The sequence below is a fragment of the Mauremys mutica genome, chromosome 2 (genome assembly GCF_020497125.1).
Source record: "Mauremys mutica isolate MM-2020 ecotype Southern chromosome 2, ASM2049712v1, whole genome shotgun sequence".
Classification (NCBI taxonomy): Eukaryota; Metazoa; Chordata; order Testudines; family Geoemydidae; genus Mauremys; species Mauremys mutica.
Window position 1 is genome coordinate 263,522,353 of NC_059073.1, and position 16,429 is coordinate 263,538,781.

General features: G+C 39.6%; 1 protein-coding gene across 6 annotated transcripts in view; it reads right to left on the bottom strand.

Moving 5' to 3' along the window:
• MKX (mohawk homeobox) overlaps nt 1–16,429 on the bottom strand; it is a 55,887-nt gene that overhangs the window by 22,088 nt on the left and 17,370 nt on the right. The gene's annotated exons all lie outside the window — the stretch shown is intronic.

Here is a 16,429-nt window from a genome sequence, read left to right on the forward strand (position 1 = left end):
AAAAGACATGCATAAAGGAATCATGTTTGTACCCAATACACTGGAAACTACACTGGAACATTTTTTTCATGGTGAAAATATTACCCCTGTAACATTGCCAAGCCTTAAGTTCAGTTCCATCTCCAGCTGGTGCTACTTGGGCAAGTTAAATCAGTCTAAGGACTAGTCCAACGTACACACCCAATTTTTCAAAATTTTATCTGTTTTCTTTGCCGCACCCCTTTTATTTCACTCGCATGCTTTTTTGCTGCTGCTGTCTTTCCATCCTTTCTGCTATCCAACTGCCTGCAAGGTGAGCATACCAATTCTATGTAAGGAACATAAGGGAGAGAAGCGTTGCATGATTTTTCTGTGCACAGTAACTTGCACAACATTTGATAATACACAGGGATTAAGTCATTCATGAATAGGGCCCAAAGGGAGAAATAACTCCAGAAAAACAACCCTCCTTACTGGTAGAACAGCATCCAGAAATTCACAGTCATTACTGCCACAGTTACAATTTGTAGTCTGTCTGGCAAAGTAAGGAATCTAACTGCAGGCTCTGTGGTTTAAATAAAATGTATCTACAGCAGTTTGGATCGATGTTTAAAAATGTTCCATGTTATTTTAGTCCAAGGACAAGCTTTTAAAATTAAAAGAAAACTTTGGCTTTAATTATAGATTAAAAGTGAAAGTTGTTTAAAAAGAATGTGTTTTCTGAGCAGAACAGTTACAGAAACTGTTTGAAATTTAAAATTCATTCTCCTCTCCCAAGTGTGAGGCAACATTACCCATAAATATTTAAAGCAAATGTGTGAAAGTAATTAATTTATAAACAATATTTAGGATGCTTTTGCCATTGCTGTCGTGGATGATTGGCGTGATCTTCCTTTTTCCAATGTTTAAGTTTTTATGCTGAAATAAATGTAGGATTATTCCAGACTACAATGAAGCCCACAGCAGGAAAATTTACCTATTTTCTTGATTCAAAATATTTACTCTTAGGTATATGCAATGTAGCATGTCACCACTACACACATTAATGTAAGGGTCTTATTCCAGATCCAAGTATTGGCAATGTGGTCTCAAAATATTTAGGTGCTACAATGGAGAAGCTGCTACTCTTGGGATGATTTTCAGCAACAATGGCCCATCTGAAAATCATTAGTGCATAGCAGTGGATTTTCCACATGTTCATATGCTGGACAAGCAGGTTGCCCTTGAAGTATTGTTCCCTAGGGGAAGAAGGAAAACCTAGCAAAAAGTATTCTATTGTCAGATCACGATTTAACTATAGCCAGACAAAAATATGGTCAAGCATTCAGTTAGCTGTGCCAGACTGGCGACCGCTAATGAAGATGACAAAGGACTGAGATTCAGAACAAAGAAAGCTATAGGGGAATGGGAGGAGATTTCTAAAAAAATAGAAATAGGACTAAATATGTAAATCTCCTGTCTTTCATAGCACTGACCTTTACTGTTATAAGGCCAAAACTTTGCAAAGGATATTCTCTTTCTTTGTGGAATATCTTGGTATTTGAAGTACCAGCTAGAAATGATTGAAGTAACCCTATATAAAAAGGGTAAGAAAACATCTATGTAGTATTTGACATTTAATGCTCCATTAATCGATAATTTGGCTTGAAGGAGAAAAAAAGTTGGCAAAAAGGAATGGAATTAATTCTTTAGCTCCTTGTTTTTACTTTAAAAATACCCATCAGGCCTCACTTAAACAAAGAACTTTAGTTTTCCACTGAAAAGACAAAAAGAAAATCTTGCTCTAGTATGTCCTGCCACATGCTTAACTACACAGTAAAATAGTATGTACTTGGATTCCAGTCACATTTCAGAAGTGTAGTATTTATTAGCTACTCTGTTGCCAAATTCCACTATTATCATTTTATTATAACTAAGGTATATTTTTACTAACTAAATTATATTTTAGTTTTATATTTTAGTCTTTAGTTTAAGCACTTGTAGTTTTGAAGGTACTGGAGTGTAACATATGCCACATATAGATGATACACAATATATCACAGGAAGTTGAAGCTTTATTTTTCTTGCTCTCTATAAACAATTACTATGTGTTTGTAGTCCTGGAGCATTTGACTTTCATAAAGCCCTACTGAAGCTCTAAAGACATGTAAGGTTCCGCAGAGCATGTCCCTTAGACTGAGCCAACCTCAGGCTGAGCTTGGCAGGGGGGAGTGTGAAGCTTGAGGAGGGGGGTTCCAGGTGTGAGGGGATGAGGCTTAGGGAGTGGGGGGTTGGCTGGGGTCCAGATGCATAGGGGTTGGGCAGACAGTGGGAGCAGCAACCTGTACAGTGACCCCTCCCCCCACCTGCACACCCAGAACCCTCCCTCCACTGAGCCCCTTCACATCAGGAGCCTGCCGCACCCAACCCCGCTATGAGTCCCCCAAACTGCCACCCTGCCAAGCCTCATCCCCTGCCTCAGGAGCCCCCTGCACCCAGACCTCCCACCCCATTGAGCCCCAACCAGATGCACCTTGACCCCTCTGCCCCACCAAGGTCCACTCCTCCAGCCCCAACGGAGCCCTAACCACCTTCACCTGGACTTCCCTGCAGAGTCTCATTCCCCCTGTACTCAGAACTGTGCACCGAGCCCCTGTGGATCCAGATTCTCCCCCTGTACCCAGACCCCCCACACCAAGATTGCACCACACAGAACCCTGATACTCTTGAGGGAATTCCACACCAAAAAAAAATATTAAAATTCTGCAAAGTACTGCATATTTTAATTGTCAAAATAACACAGAAACACTAACAATATAATCACACCATTTTCAATTATTTTGGTAATTTATTTCAAAATACTTGTCAGCAAATAATTGAAAATGGTATGATTATATTATGTTATTTTGGTAAAAAATACAGAATTTTAAAATATTTTGCGCAGAATTTTTAATTTTTTGATGCAGAATATTTCATTAGAATTCCCTCAGGAGTATACTACACTCTTTACTTAACCCCGACTCTCATTTACTTGAATGGATATTTGGGGTAAGAAAGAAATGCAGGATTAGGCCTATAATAGGAACACTTCATTGTAATGGTGAAGCATAATAACCTGCGGAGAGGAATAAAACATCAGGGTAAGATTTCCTAACCAATAGCATTTCCTTTAGCTTTAGAATGTTCTAATGGGTAACAATTAAAATGATCCTAGCTGAAGTAGTTAAATAAGCAGGAAGACAATGCAACAGACTTTAATATTGCAGGAGGTGTTATCACAATAGAGAGCCAAATAAATAAACATACAATATAGTGGAGTGCGCTAGTTACATGTACAAATTCAATCTCCTGAAATGTCCAGACTTCCATAGCATTTATCATATACATCCAGTTCAAAAGTATTACTAAATATTCAGTACTGTTGAGAGTCAATAATGACGATGGTATGGCAATTACACCAATAAATGTTACTCAAGTAGGAGGACTCCAAGTTGTATGACAAATCAATGATATACCTTATTCCCATGAAAAGAAATTAAATGAGCTAAAGTGTGCTTTCATTTATCCCTGTACAATCACATTGAAAACAATGTTTTACTGCTGTCAGGAACCCCACTGAAGTCAATGAATGTTTTGTCAACAAAAAATAATAAAGGACTAAACCTTCCTGTACAATGATCTTATCTGACAATGCAAGGAAATTATTATTACGTCCTAATCAATGGAGGCACCATCTAAGCAACATAAAAGAGAGAAACGTAGGAGAGCAGTGAATTTCAGTGCAGAACTGCAATTCATAATATACCATCAACTAACACTGCATTCACCTGAGATGTGGGAGTCTCTACTCCAAATCAGACAGAGTAGGGATTTGAAAACAGGTCTGCCAAATCTCAGATGAGTGCCTGGCCATTGGCTATAATAAGGGAGGAAGATCAATCTCTATCGATCTCTCTCTCCCTCCTCTTCCCCCTCCCTGTCACAAGAAAAGAATGGCCTGGCTTAGATACTTAACTCCAGAAGAATCCCAAGCTAAGATAGGTTCCTACCTCTGGCCTGTCAGTTAGGCACCTAAGTACCTTTGTGGACCTGGGTCTTAAGCCCTACCCCTTCCTCTACGTTTAGATGGCTCCCTGCTTGCTGGCTTCTGAGAAGGAACCTAGCTCTCCAGAGCACCCAATCCAGGACTATGAATTGCACTGGACGGTAGAGCGGCTAGGAGTTAGGCACTGCAATGCCTAAGAGCTTTGTGAATCTAGCCCAGGGTGACTATTTTTGTTCAGGAACCTAGGGTGGAACTCTGACCCCACACTATCAATGGCAAAACTCCCATTGACTTCAGAGGGGCCAGCATTTTACCGTTTGTCTTTATATCTGTCCAGAAAGTGTCTAGCACTGCATTTCTCAAATGCAGCCACCAGGGAATTTTTCTGCAGCCAAGACAGCCTCCTTGTGGGGGGCAGGGCAAAACAACGGCCCCTCCATGTAGCGCCCAGCTGTGGATTCTGGCTGCCTTGGTGTTTGCTGGCACCACCAGCAGGGGATCACCACCCTCCTCACGCAGCCTCCTGGGGGTTCCAGGCAGCGGCTCTTCAGACATGTGGGGCCAGTGTGTGTGATCAGTGGGCTTCAGGTTTCAGCCCCTTGGCTTCAGCTCTGGGCTTCCGCCCAGGATGGCGGGGCTCGGGCTTGGAAAAATTATCAGAGTGGCTACCAACAAGGGTTGATGGCCACACTCTGGGGCCACCAAAAAAATTGTTCTGAGAACCCCTGGTCTAGCACACTGCTAGCATTAGACAAATAGTAGTATAACACAGAAAAGTCTGCTAACAAAAAGAACTTGAAGCAGTTCACTCCTCCAGCGCTAGTTTATGAAAAAACCCTGATTTTTTCAGCAAGCTGGATTTAAGATGACAAATAGTAGCTGAGAGAGAAAGAAGGAAGCAGACAAAATAAAGGGAAATAGAGAAAACAACATTTAACTTTAACTTCAATAGTGTAAATCTGTCAAGAGTCACAAATGACCACAAGACTCTAATATTCCAACTTTAAGCTAGTCTGAGATACCACAGCTCAGGCACTTGGCTAGTACTTCATGCTGGAAAGAGAGTTTTTACATTTAGAAATGTAAAACACTGTAACATTTAAGGAATTTTGGCTTCAGTCAGCTGGCCATCTTTCCTCCCAGGTTCAGCTGACAGATGATTTTGAATGTTGCTTTGCCTTCTGTGCATCTGTTGTCTAAATCAACTTGAAGGTAGGAGGGAGGGATTGAAAACTGGCTTTTGAAATAACGGTACATTTTAATGTCATAACTGAGCATCTTGGCGAAGCAGTTCATTCTAACCTGAAAAGTCAGTGCAATACCAAAAGATTTGGTCATCATAACCTTAGCCACTAGCCACGGGTGAAAAACCTAGACACCAAAAGTCTTTCATATTAAGATTCAAGGCTTGTGAAGAATTAAGAAGAAGAACACATTTCCTGACTCATTAGAATTTTGCTTTAACCATTTATTTTTGTGTCTCTTTTCAGCTGTTCTAACCCTCAAGCTTTTCATTTCATTCTCTTTTCGATTTAAGTTGTTCTTACTTTTCCAGGTTTTTTGCAATGCAACTTCCTTTTCCAATTTAGTCTCTTGATTTAAACTTTTGTCTCTCTGGGTTTTTTCGTTTGGTTGGTTTGCTTTGGTTTGCTTTTTGTCTCTCATAAAACTCACTCACATATACCTTGTTGTGAAATGAGTGTATATTTCAGACACCGCCACATTATGTAAAATGTGTGGTTATTTCTGCAACTGCTTCTTAAAAAAACCTCAAAAGGCATCAAATAATATCTAGCATTTATTATACATGAAAGTTTAGAAATCTAGTCTTTCTTGAAGACCTATATCTTTGTAACAGAGAGAAGCCAAAACTGGAACCTTAAATCCCACCCCTTTTGAATTTTGTAGAGGGATGGGCTGGATAGACTTGAGTCCAACACTGGCTCCTTGTTTCACAGTTATGGTTTTTGGTCCAAAATGTAGAAATCTCACTAGAACTGGTTCTCATGAGTTTCCCCCCTCAAGATGGCAGAAATATCACAAGATAAGTTGATCTGACAAGTTTCCCGCCATTATGAGGGTGAAGCTAATGAGATTTTGGAGTGAAAGAATATAAATCAATTCACAGTCTAAACCTAGTGCACGCACAGATCAAAGCTCTGCTTCCTCAATCTATCGCCACTTGCCATTAGTGTCAACTCTCTCCTGTAAAAGTCCATTTGTACACGTATGTAAGAGCAGAAGTCTGGTCTCAATAACCTACTTCCATCATTATGTTTCAGATGTTCCCATTATGGACAAGTGACCTCAAAATTTCTGTTAAACACATAAAGCAGTTTTTAAAATTATGGCGTGGCTTTCAAAAGCCACAAACCTACAAAGGGCAATAGGATTTGCTATATCATATAAGGGTATTGGTCCATCTACTCTGGCAGTGTCCAATACATGACATTTCAGACCAAAATGGAAAAAAATATAGTGACTAAAACTGATTTTGCAGTGCTGTACTGAAGAGATTTTTTAACTATAATTAATTTCTGCCCTACCGTTCAAACTTTAATTTTTAAAAATCAGTTTAAAAAATTGGCTATATGAAACTATCAACTATTAATTTCTCATGAATTTGTATATCTAATCAATAAAGAAATTTCACCATTTTCACCAGTGAACACAAGTTTTCACCATGAGAAGGGATCAAATAATATCTTGGGGCAACAAACTAAGGCGGTTCACACATTTGTCAACCAAGTTAAAATATTTTCACAGCAAAATGACAGTTTTTCTTTTTCTCTGAAAGAAGCATGTGTATGTGGGAGAGAGACAGAGACAAAGAACCCAGAAGAATTAAAGAAAAAACATTTTGGTTTTCCTCAAACCATTGAAAAAACAGTTTTTCTCCAATTTCACAAAGGAAATAAAATGTATTCACACATCTCTACTCCTGGTAAGATGCCTTGAGTTTTATTGTTCCATCAACACATCAGGGATTTACAAGTATAACTCAGACTGGTATTATTGGGATGTACCTGCTTAAATCCACTACACCCAGATAGGAGAATAAACTCCCATCTATGCCAAGTTTCAGTCCAGACTGAATTTTAACAGCTGGGTTATAAAGTCTTGGATTAAAAAGGATTTTAATGGAAACACCAGTACAACCTTAAATATAGCCGCATCAACAGCACCTCTCTAATATTGTAGAAGGACACAGGCCAATCCAATAGACCGTGGTACAAGTAGAATTTACCAGTATGTCACCAGGAGTTGTTTTATTTCTATCAAACAGTGGAAACAGAATGGAACACACAGAAACACCATCCCAGGTATGAAGTTTCAATTCAGACTTTTTTCCAGAATGAAATGAATTTTTATAGGCTCCCCGTTCCTTTAAGTTTACTGGAAGGAATGCTAAAAATACATCCCTCTTTCACTCCACTCCTGCTAACACGCCCATCCTGGAATGGATGTTCAAATGACAGTTCCCCGTATTGTGCATGGTCATTTGGGTGCATTTGCACACATGCATATACATTTTGGTGCATTAACATATGTGCACACAAGAAGAGTGGAATTTTTAGGTGTAAAATTCACCAAGCAAAAAGATGTTTTGCCCATGACAATTTTAGTACCTGTACATGCAGATGTTAGTATATGAGTGGAAGCTTCCATGAGTGATGAGCCATTGAAAATCCAGTATTCAAAACAGGAACATTTCAATGTCAGGCACAACAAGAAAGTTGCCAGCTCAAGCTCAGCAAAGCAGCAGTTTAGTCTGCCTCCAGCTACAGCTTTGTACTAGAAAGCAGAATCTCTCTTGTCAATGACAGAGTGAAGCATGTGATTTCAAAGCCAGTCCCCAAGGAGCGGAGTCACATGTTTTTATCTGTGAAATTTGTTTTGTTCTTCCCGTCACATTTCACTTGAATTTTCTTTGTCTCATGTCATATTTTTCACTTTCTTTGGCCCAACTCCTCCCTCCTGCACAAATACCTGGTAAAAGGGCTTTGCATTAGGGCTTCCCAGGAGTCAGAGAAAACAGATTCTCCTCTCCTCCCCCTCCCAGATGGTAAAGCATCAGTGGAATGGCTCTGCGGCCACTGCACATGCCTGCCCCAAACCTCCCCCATAAATACACAGTGGATCTGCAAAGTGTTGTGTATTTGGTTGTCATGGGTTTTGTTACTATGGCAACTGAGTTAGACTATTAAGGGATAGCTCAGCCGGTTTCAACCGGCTGAGTGAGCTCTCTGTTTCTGTAAATAAAATGGAGGTTCTGGTTAGCTGTCTGCTCTCTGTCCTCAAGTGATTGCTTCCTACACCGGCTGCCCCTAGGACATAACACAAAGGTGCCATGTCCCAGCTTTATCCCCAGCCCCTTCCATGGATCCAATGGGGAGATTGCTCCAGATCTCTGCTCTGTGCAGCTTCTGCACCATTCCTCCCCAAGCAGCAGAACAATGGCAGGTTACTTATGCTCAGAGCTTCTATTGACTTTCTGTGGGCCCAAGAATTTTTCCCTTTGTCTGCTATATTAGGAGTCCCTGCTTTTATTGTTCTGCACATGCAGGAAGACAGACAGGATTCAAGAGATGTAGTTTAATTAGGCTGCAACTTTGTTAATTTAACTCATCTGGGGATAGCCAGCAATAACTCATATGGTACAGGTCATCATTCCGTTCTTAATCATTTCCACCTGTTTGGGGAGGACGGCTGTCAGTCCTCCCCCTTCCCAACCTGGCCCCAACCCATTGCTGGGACCCCTGTGCCCTCATCCTGTATGAGTGCTAAGAGGCTGAGGAAAGCAGGTTGTCTCCCTGCTGTACCAGACATTAGGAGCCGTACCTCCTTTCCCCAGCTTCTTTAGGCGATGCCTTCCCCTCAATCTGCTTCCAATTCCAGTTTATCGGGGAACCAGATGCCCAATAGAATGAGTATGTGCACTGGACACATGCCAAGCTGTAACAACTTGAACCGAACTCCTGACCCTACCCCATCACATCCATGAGCTGCTTTGACATGGACAGAAAACACCACCCCACCCCAGCCAATCTGCCAGTGAGGGAAAAATTCCTTCCCAGGTAGTCCAATGCCTAGCAGCAGACCAAAACACCTGAGCCTACTCTGAGCCCAGGGTGCTGCTGCTCCAGCATGAAAGAGGGCTCTGTGTGGAGGGAATGAAATATAAGTATTCTCCCTCCCCCAGGTGTGCATGGTCCAGTATCCCACCTGAGCCCCTTCCAGTCAGCTCCTGGCTCAGGTGATGCTCCTCCTTCCCTCCCTTATTAACCCAAGGGGGGGAGAGGGGCTCTTAAAGATGCCACAACTCCTTTTCTTCCCACTGGCCAGACAAAGCCCCCACATTCAAGATTGCAAGGAGTGCATTTTGGTGTGCAACCTACCCCACCCTGTAAAGGCTGTGAGCAGGCCTTACTTAAGCAAGTAATTTCACTCTCTTCAGCAGGAATCGCTGACATGAGTAAGAGTTTGCAGGACTGGATATAAGGCCTTCTCCACATGAGAAAATTGTACTGACTTAACTAAATCTGTTTCAGAATTAATTTATTTAATTGGTGCAATCACCTGTGTGGACCTTCTCACTCTGGTTTTTATCAATTTAGCTTCTGAAGTGGATTTTCAAAGGCACAAAGGGGAGTTAAGCACCAAACTCCATACACTTTCAATGGGAATTAGACATGTATCTTTCCTTTGTGCCTTTGAAACCTCCCTTTAAATTGATAATTTATTGACTTAAGCTTAACCAATAGCCTAAATTGCAACAAGAGTGCCCACATACAGGTGTTAAACTCATTTAACTAAATCAGTTTCTAAAGCACATTTGTTAAATCCGTACAATTTTCTCATATCGACAAAACCTCAGTTTCCTTGTCAGTTTCTACACGCTCATTGAATATTTCTTATTTAAATGTTAATTGTCTTACTAATTTCCTTATTATAGTAATTATTGGTCATGCTCTCCATTGCTGAAGCTGCAAAACAATTTATGACCAATCTAGCCATCTGTTTTCACACACTCATAACTTCCTGAAACAGTCATATTTCGGGCTAGCCTCTTTTTAAAGGCAATTCTCATTCTTTTGTTTCTTTCTCTTTCTTTTCTGCAAAATCTCTTCAGTCATTTTGGGCAATGGGAGAATGAGAAAAAAGAGATTCTTTCCCCTTAGGACACACATTAACCACGTTTTCAATAAGCCTAGATGGATGAAGTCTGAAACGTGGCAGGGGCATAGTCCTCACTGAGGACTGGAGCATTTGCTAAATTTGAAGGAGGATATAAACATAAAAAGGTTCAAGCAACTGCCAATCACTTTTGGGCATACTCTCTTGGCATTGTCTACCATTTCAGAGGCACTTGCCAATAGTGCTGTCCCATGATGACAGCACTGGATATTTTTCCCACCTGGCCAGACACGGGTCCTGGGCAGGCACAGGGACTGTTGCTTTCAACCTAATGGTAAGAACATTTGTATGAGGGAAGCTGTAATGGTCTCAAATAAACACACTGTTGTAACACTGATGGCAGGAGAAAGCTGTGGCCACACAATCATTGCTTAACCCTTGATTTTTAGATCTCTCGGGATTTTTTGTCACATTTTAATATTTTCAAATTCAAAGTTTTAATTAAAAAATATATCCTTCTCTGCTATAATTAAAAAGCCAGCACAAATCATGAAAAACAATGTGCTGCTACCCTGCAACAAAACTGTCTGCAACCAAATAACTGGCTTGATCCTGCTTTTATTAAAGTGCATGGGAATTTTGCCTTGCCATCAACAGAAGCAAGAAGAGAAACTGACTAGAAACAACTGTGAAATTGACTTAATTGATTTTCATTGTCAAAACTGAAAGAAATTCAAAAAGTGTACAAACAGCTAAAGTACTAAAAAGACAACTTGAGTTTTAAAATTCTCAGTCTGTTTACAACATAAACAAAGTGGCCATTTTAGCACAGGTAATTTCTTGTTTCTCTTTTCTCTAAAAACAACATTAAAAAAAATAAATACAATCTCTTCCCAAATAAAATCTATATTAATGCAATATTGCCCAATATGATAATGCAAAAGGTAAAGTTCCATCAGCAAAGTTATTTTAACTGTGTAACCCTCAAATTTCAGTTCTATCATTTTGTGCATTAAATACTATATTTGATATTCCACTTCCCAATTTTGGTTCTTGACTACACTGGGGTCTGTAGCTAGGACCTCCTGCAGTTGGTTTTAAATGACCATTTATTTTAAAGTATCCCCAAGGATTCCTGTTCAAACTTGCAGAAATCATTAATACTAGAATTTTTTGCTGGCCCCTCAAGACAGGTTACACTGTATTCAGGTTATGCTTTAGATTTTATAGCCCATTTTAAAAGTACATGGTCATTTCTGAAAATATTAAATTGAGAGGAAAAGTTGGCAAGGACAACACAGAATCACAGACCCATTTTGTAAGGTATACACACACTCAGAGGCATAAATGACATCCGTGATCATGGGCCGGATCTTATAGTATGCTAAGTGCCTCCCACAAGATTGTAGTGCTAAGCACCTTCAGCTCCCAGTGCAAATCAGTGGGAGTTGAGGGTGCTTACAAAGTGCACAGGATCAGGCTGTGTCAATCACAAACTTCCCAGGAATCAGAAGAAGGAAAAGAGAAAAGTGAGAGGGGGAAAAAAGGAGAGAAAAAAGCAACAGTAATGAAAACACGAGAAACCAAACATGCTCCTGAGTACAAACATCTAAAAATAAAGATCAAACATCTTCAAAATCAACCAGTCTCTGAAGTTTTTTTTAAGCTACCTTCCTTTCCAGGTCTGCAAGTCTTAATTTCCTCATTATTTTTATTTGTTCTGGCTCTCCTACAGTGCTAGGTAACACATAAAGTAAAATTAATGAAAATCCATCTGTCTCAAGAAGTTTGCAAACTCTCCATCCTGGCATTTGATCCTTTTTATTTTCAATTTTAAATTTTGCTTTGTTTATCAGCCCTAGCTCACAAAATAGTGACATTCCAGGAAGTTGGGTGTTTTTTTAAAATTTTCTTTAACTGTAATAGTGCAGAAGATTCTGTATCAATAGGTGACCAATAGATAGAGCATTTGAAGAACATATTAAGATAATTACAATGTTAAAATTTTAATAAACCATTGGGCAAAGATTAACTTAGATTTTTGACACACATCCAGATCTCACTAATATTGTTAGATCTTTTTGTTATATTATTGTACAATGCTTAACACAATGGAAACCTGGCCTCTAGGTACCTCCACAATATAAATGATAATAAATAAGAATAGATAAATGAGGTTCTCAGTTCTTCATATATTCAGTGAGTGCATCAGAACAATATATAGTGGAACCTATCCAAAGGGACCAGCAAAAATTGGTTACCTAATATAAATATTTTTTTAAACTAAAGATTAAACAAAATCATACTGTAAAACTTGAGATACATCAAACTAAAGCCAGGAGGCTGATCAATTCTATATATAGTAGATCTGCACTAAGACCTACTCTGGACAGATAACTTTCTGTCTTAATTGACCACATATATAACAGCAGATGATATTATGTATCCGTTAAGTAGAAGCTCTTACATAAGGAATATGTATGAATGTAAATATTTTTTCCTTTTTTCACTATTCTATCTTTTCACGAGCTGGCAATGGTACATATCATTTCAGTCTGTTCTCCTATTTAACAATGTCAATGATATGTGAGAATGGAGTGAAATGGCTGAGGGAAGTACAAACCAAATACAGAATGTGTAAAAGATTTAAGCTATGCAGCTTTCTGTTTTCTTTTGAAGACTATAGTGGATATTAAAATGCTAACATTTGGTTCTCATGACCTCACAATAATTATGTAGAGGTATAACACAAAGACATTCTCTTAACAATAGGTTACACTCTCGTCTTGATCTCAGGGTAGGATTCCCCAATGCCATACATGGATCTAAGGTAGCATATGGTCCAGTCTTTATAAGCATATTAATGATTTGAATGGGAAATGGTACAACCCATTTTCCGTATAAATTTTAAACTGCAATTTCTTGTTTTTGTCATTGGATGTTGAACTCATATCCGGTTAATTTGGCGAGAACCATTAAGATACACAGGACCACATTCTGATCTCCGTTACACCAGAGTATATTAATGGAGTTATCCCAGATATACTGATATAACTGAAATCAGAATGTGACTTGTAACATGGACCAGTTGCAGTTAGTAAACTCTAAATTCATGATTAGCTACAAGAAATTGCTCTTAAGAAAATGCACAACAAATAGTTTGCTTCAAAACATTTTCTTCTGGCATGTCTTCTACTGTTATAAATATATAAACGTTGCTAATATTTTTTCAAAACTAAAGTGTGAATCAATTTTCATTCACAGTTTATTTAAATGCCAAATAAATTGTTGTCATAAACTAAAATGCCAAACAGTTTGAAATTCAATTCTTGTCTCCTAAGAATTATTTATTTTATTAACACAAACGATATGGGTTAATAAATGTATAGTAAGCGTCACTTTTTAAAAAGTCATTCTCTCACTTTCTGCAATCAGAGACTTATGACTGACATCAGAAAATAATAATTGGCTAATCTGTCATCACAAGAATGGATTGTAGCTATTATTGAGAATACATACATGTCTGCTACATGATTATTCTGGGAACAATGGATGGGGGAAATTATGAAACACTAAAACTTTCTTATTTAACTCAAACTGTCGAGCAATCATTTTGGTAATTTCAAATATTTCTAAAATAGCTCTCATAAATGGACTTGAAATAACTTGAAAACACACACATTATTTTTTTCTTATAACAAGCTCTGTTCTTGCATCTCATAACATCACCAGAACCCCTTTAATGGAATTATAAATGTATAGTTTAAAAACAGCCTACCTGCATCTACTATTTTATGAGTGGCTCTGTACACATGGGAAAGAGATTGCATGACTTAGCACACACCTGGCAATTTTCTTTCCACAAACTTCTGCTTGTCTGTTTTATAAGTGTACGTAGAATAAAGTATATCCTAAAAATTGTTTAGTTCTCATCAAAGACTGTAGCATTCAAAAAGTTAATAAAGATATTTAAAAAGATCTTACAATGAATTCCATGGTTATTAACCTTATAGGGAAATATGCTGCTATTCGTAGATTACAGCCCAGCCTGTTAACACTGCTACAGTTATAGCACGGCTGTCTCAGCCTTTCCATTAAAGACCCTATTTTTCACTCTTGGCTGAAACTTGGCAAGCAAAACTTAGCCCAGTAGCAAATTTATTACATTTAAAAAAATCATTGTGACCATTTTAAAGTTACAATACAAAAGTATAAAAAATCCAAAGTTTACATGTCTAAGCTGCTGTATCTGTTTTTCAATAACTTCTGATTTAAAAACAAAATTTGGCAGGCGATTAGTCCATAATGTGGACCAAATGCTCTTTGGTATGTTGAAAAATAATGTTAAATGATCAAGCAATTTAATTTTTGAATGTGTTCACCATTCCTGTTCTATATAAGATTTGCTATTACCACACACTCTAAACTCATCATCCCCCTAAGAGCTGCACGAAAGGGGTGATTGCTGCCTCCTTAGCACTGTATTCTTCCCCTCATATTCAGTGGAGATCTCTTCACAGGGACAGAGATCCTGGGAAATGGGCAAGGGATGAGAGGTAAAGAGCTACAGACAAGTCAAGAGGGACCTGTGTCTTTCCCTCCCAGCCCAGCTGGGAATCCACAGCCTAGAGCCGTATGAACTTTCCCACAGAGCCCCTCCAAGCCATAGAAAAATGACCACTGCTGAAAGGGGCAAAAGCTGTGTACCGAGTCCCTGGTAGGGCAGCTTTATCAGGGGAGACCCTAAGCCAGTGGGAAGGCCCTATGCCGGTGCTGGTGGGATCAAAAGTTTGAGGTTCAAAATTGTACTTTTCTCAGGTATGGGGGTAGGGGGGAGCCACTGCCCTCTTCCCCCATCCCAAAAAAAACTGGAGTAAGCTCCAAAGCAGAGCTTTTCTCCCCCATCTGTGAGGGGCGGCAGAGCCCAGAGATGGTCCAAATCTTGCCCTGAGGTACACCCATTAAAGGGGTGTGAGTCAAGGCAGGTTTGGTGATTCCCTGACAGACAGCCAATTGGGTGACACAAACACATTTTTGTGTTAAGATTAAAAGAATAAATTAAATGCTAAAAAGATTAAACCAAGAAACCGAGAGCTAAGCCTAAAACTGCATGAGCTCAGTGTGTGGTGCCTAGGTAGTGCAGCAACAACAGGGCCAAGCCACTTGCCAATGTTTGCAGCAGTAGGAGGCGATTAACGATTATAAGCCCCAAGAGGTCATATAACCAGCTGCACACTGGGGCTGACTCATCCTGTGTATGGTTGAGCCTGATGTACAAACAAGAAGGAAGGTATCCACATGGTCTGCTTGGGGAGCAGGTAACTCACAATGTTCCCCCACTCCATCTGACTCCATCCCCCCCAAGGATGCCTAGGTGTATTTAGATCCTGATGAGGCCAGGGTGGTACTTGTACCCTAGCACTGTAGTAATGTTCATGTGACTCCTAATGGAGAGAGAGAGAGAGAGAGAGAGAGAGAGAGAGAGAGGATGGCTGAGCACCCTAAACACCTCAGCACTTTCCTTCTGGGCTCCCACAAACTGGGGCACCCACTTCTGAAAATGTTGGCTACATATATCTTTTTATGCCTACCCTGAGCGGGGAAAGATTAAGGAGTGTCTCAAGAGTTCTTTGCCATCCTCCCCCATCTTCAGCCCCAACAGATGTCCACCTCAGCCTCTGGGGCAACAGCTCTGTAATATCCATTTTAAAAATGTTTCCCTGATATCCACTGTAAAATATGGTATTTATACCAGGGTAGCTTAATTTCGTGGACAATCATCACAGAAGTGTAGGACTGGAAAGGACTTCAATAGGTCATCTAGTCCATTCCCCTGCACTCAGGACAGGACTAAGTAATAACTAGACCATTCCTGACAGTGGTTTGTCTAACCTGTTTTTACACACCACCAATGATGGAGATTCCACAACCTCCCTAGGCAATTTCTTCCAGCGCTTAACCATCCTGACAGAAAGTTTTTCCTAATGTCCAACCTAATCCCCCCTTGCTGCAGATTAAGTTCATTGCTTTTTGTCCTGTCCTCAGAGTTAAGGAGAATAATTTTTCACCCTGCTTCTTGTAACAACCTTTTATGTACTTGAAAGCTGTTATCATGCCCGCCCCCAATTCAGTCTTCTCTTCTCCAGATTTAAACAAATCCTTTTTTTTTTTTTCAATCTTTCCTCATAGGTCATGTTTTCTAGACCTTGAATCATTTTTGTTGCTCTCCTCTGGACTTTCTCCAATTTGTCCACCTCTTTCCTGAAATGTGGCACCCAGAACCAGACT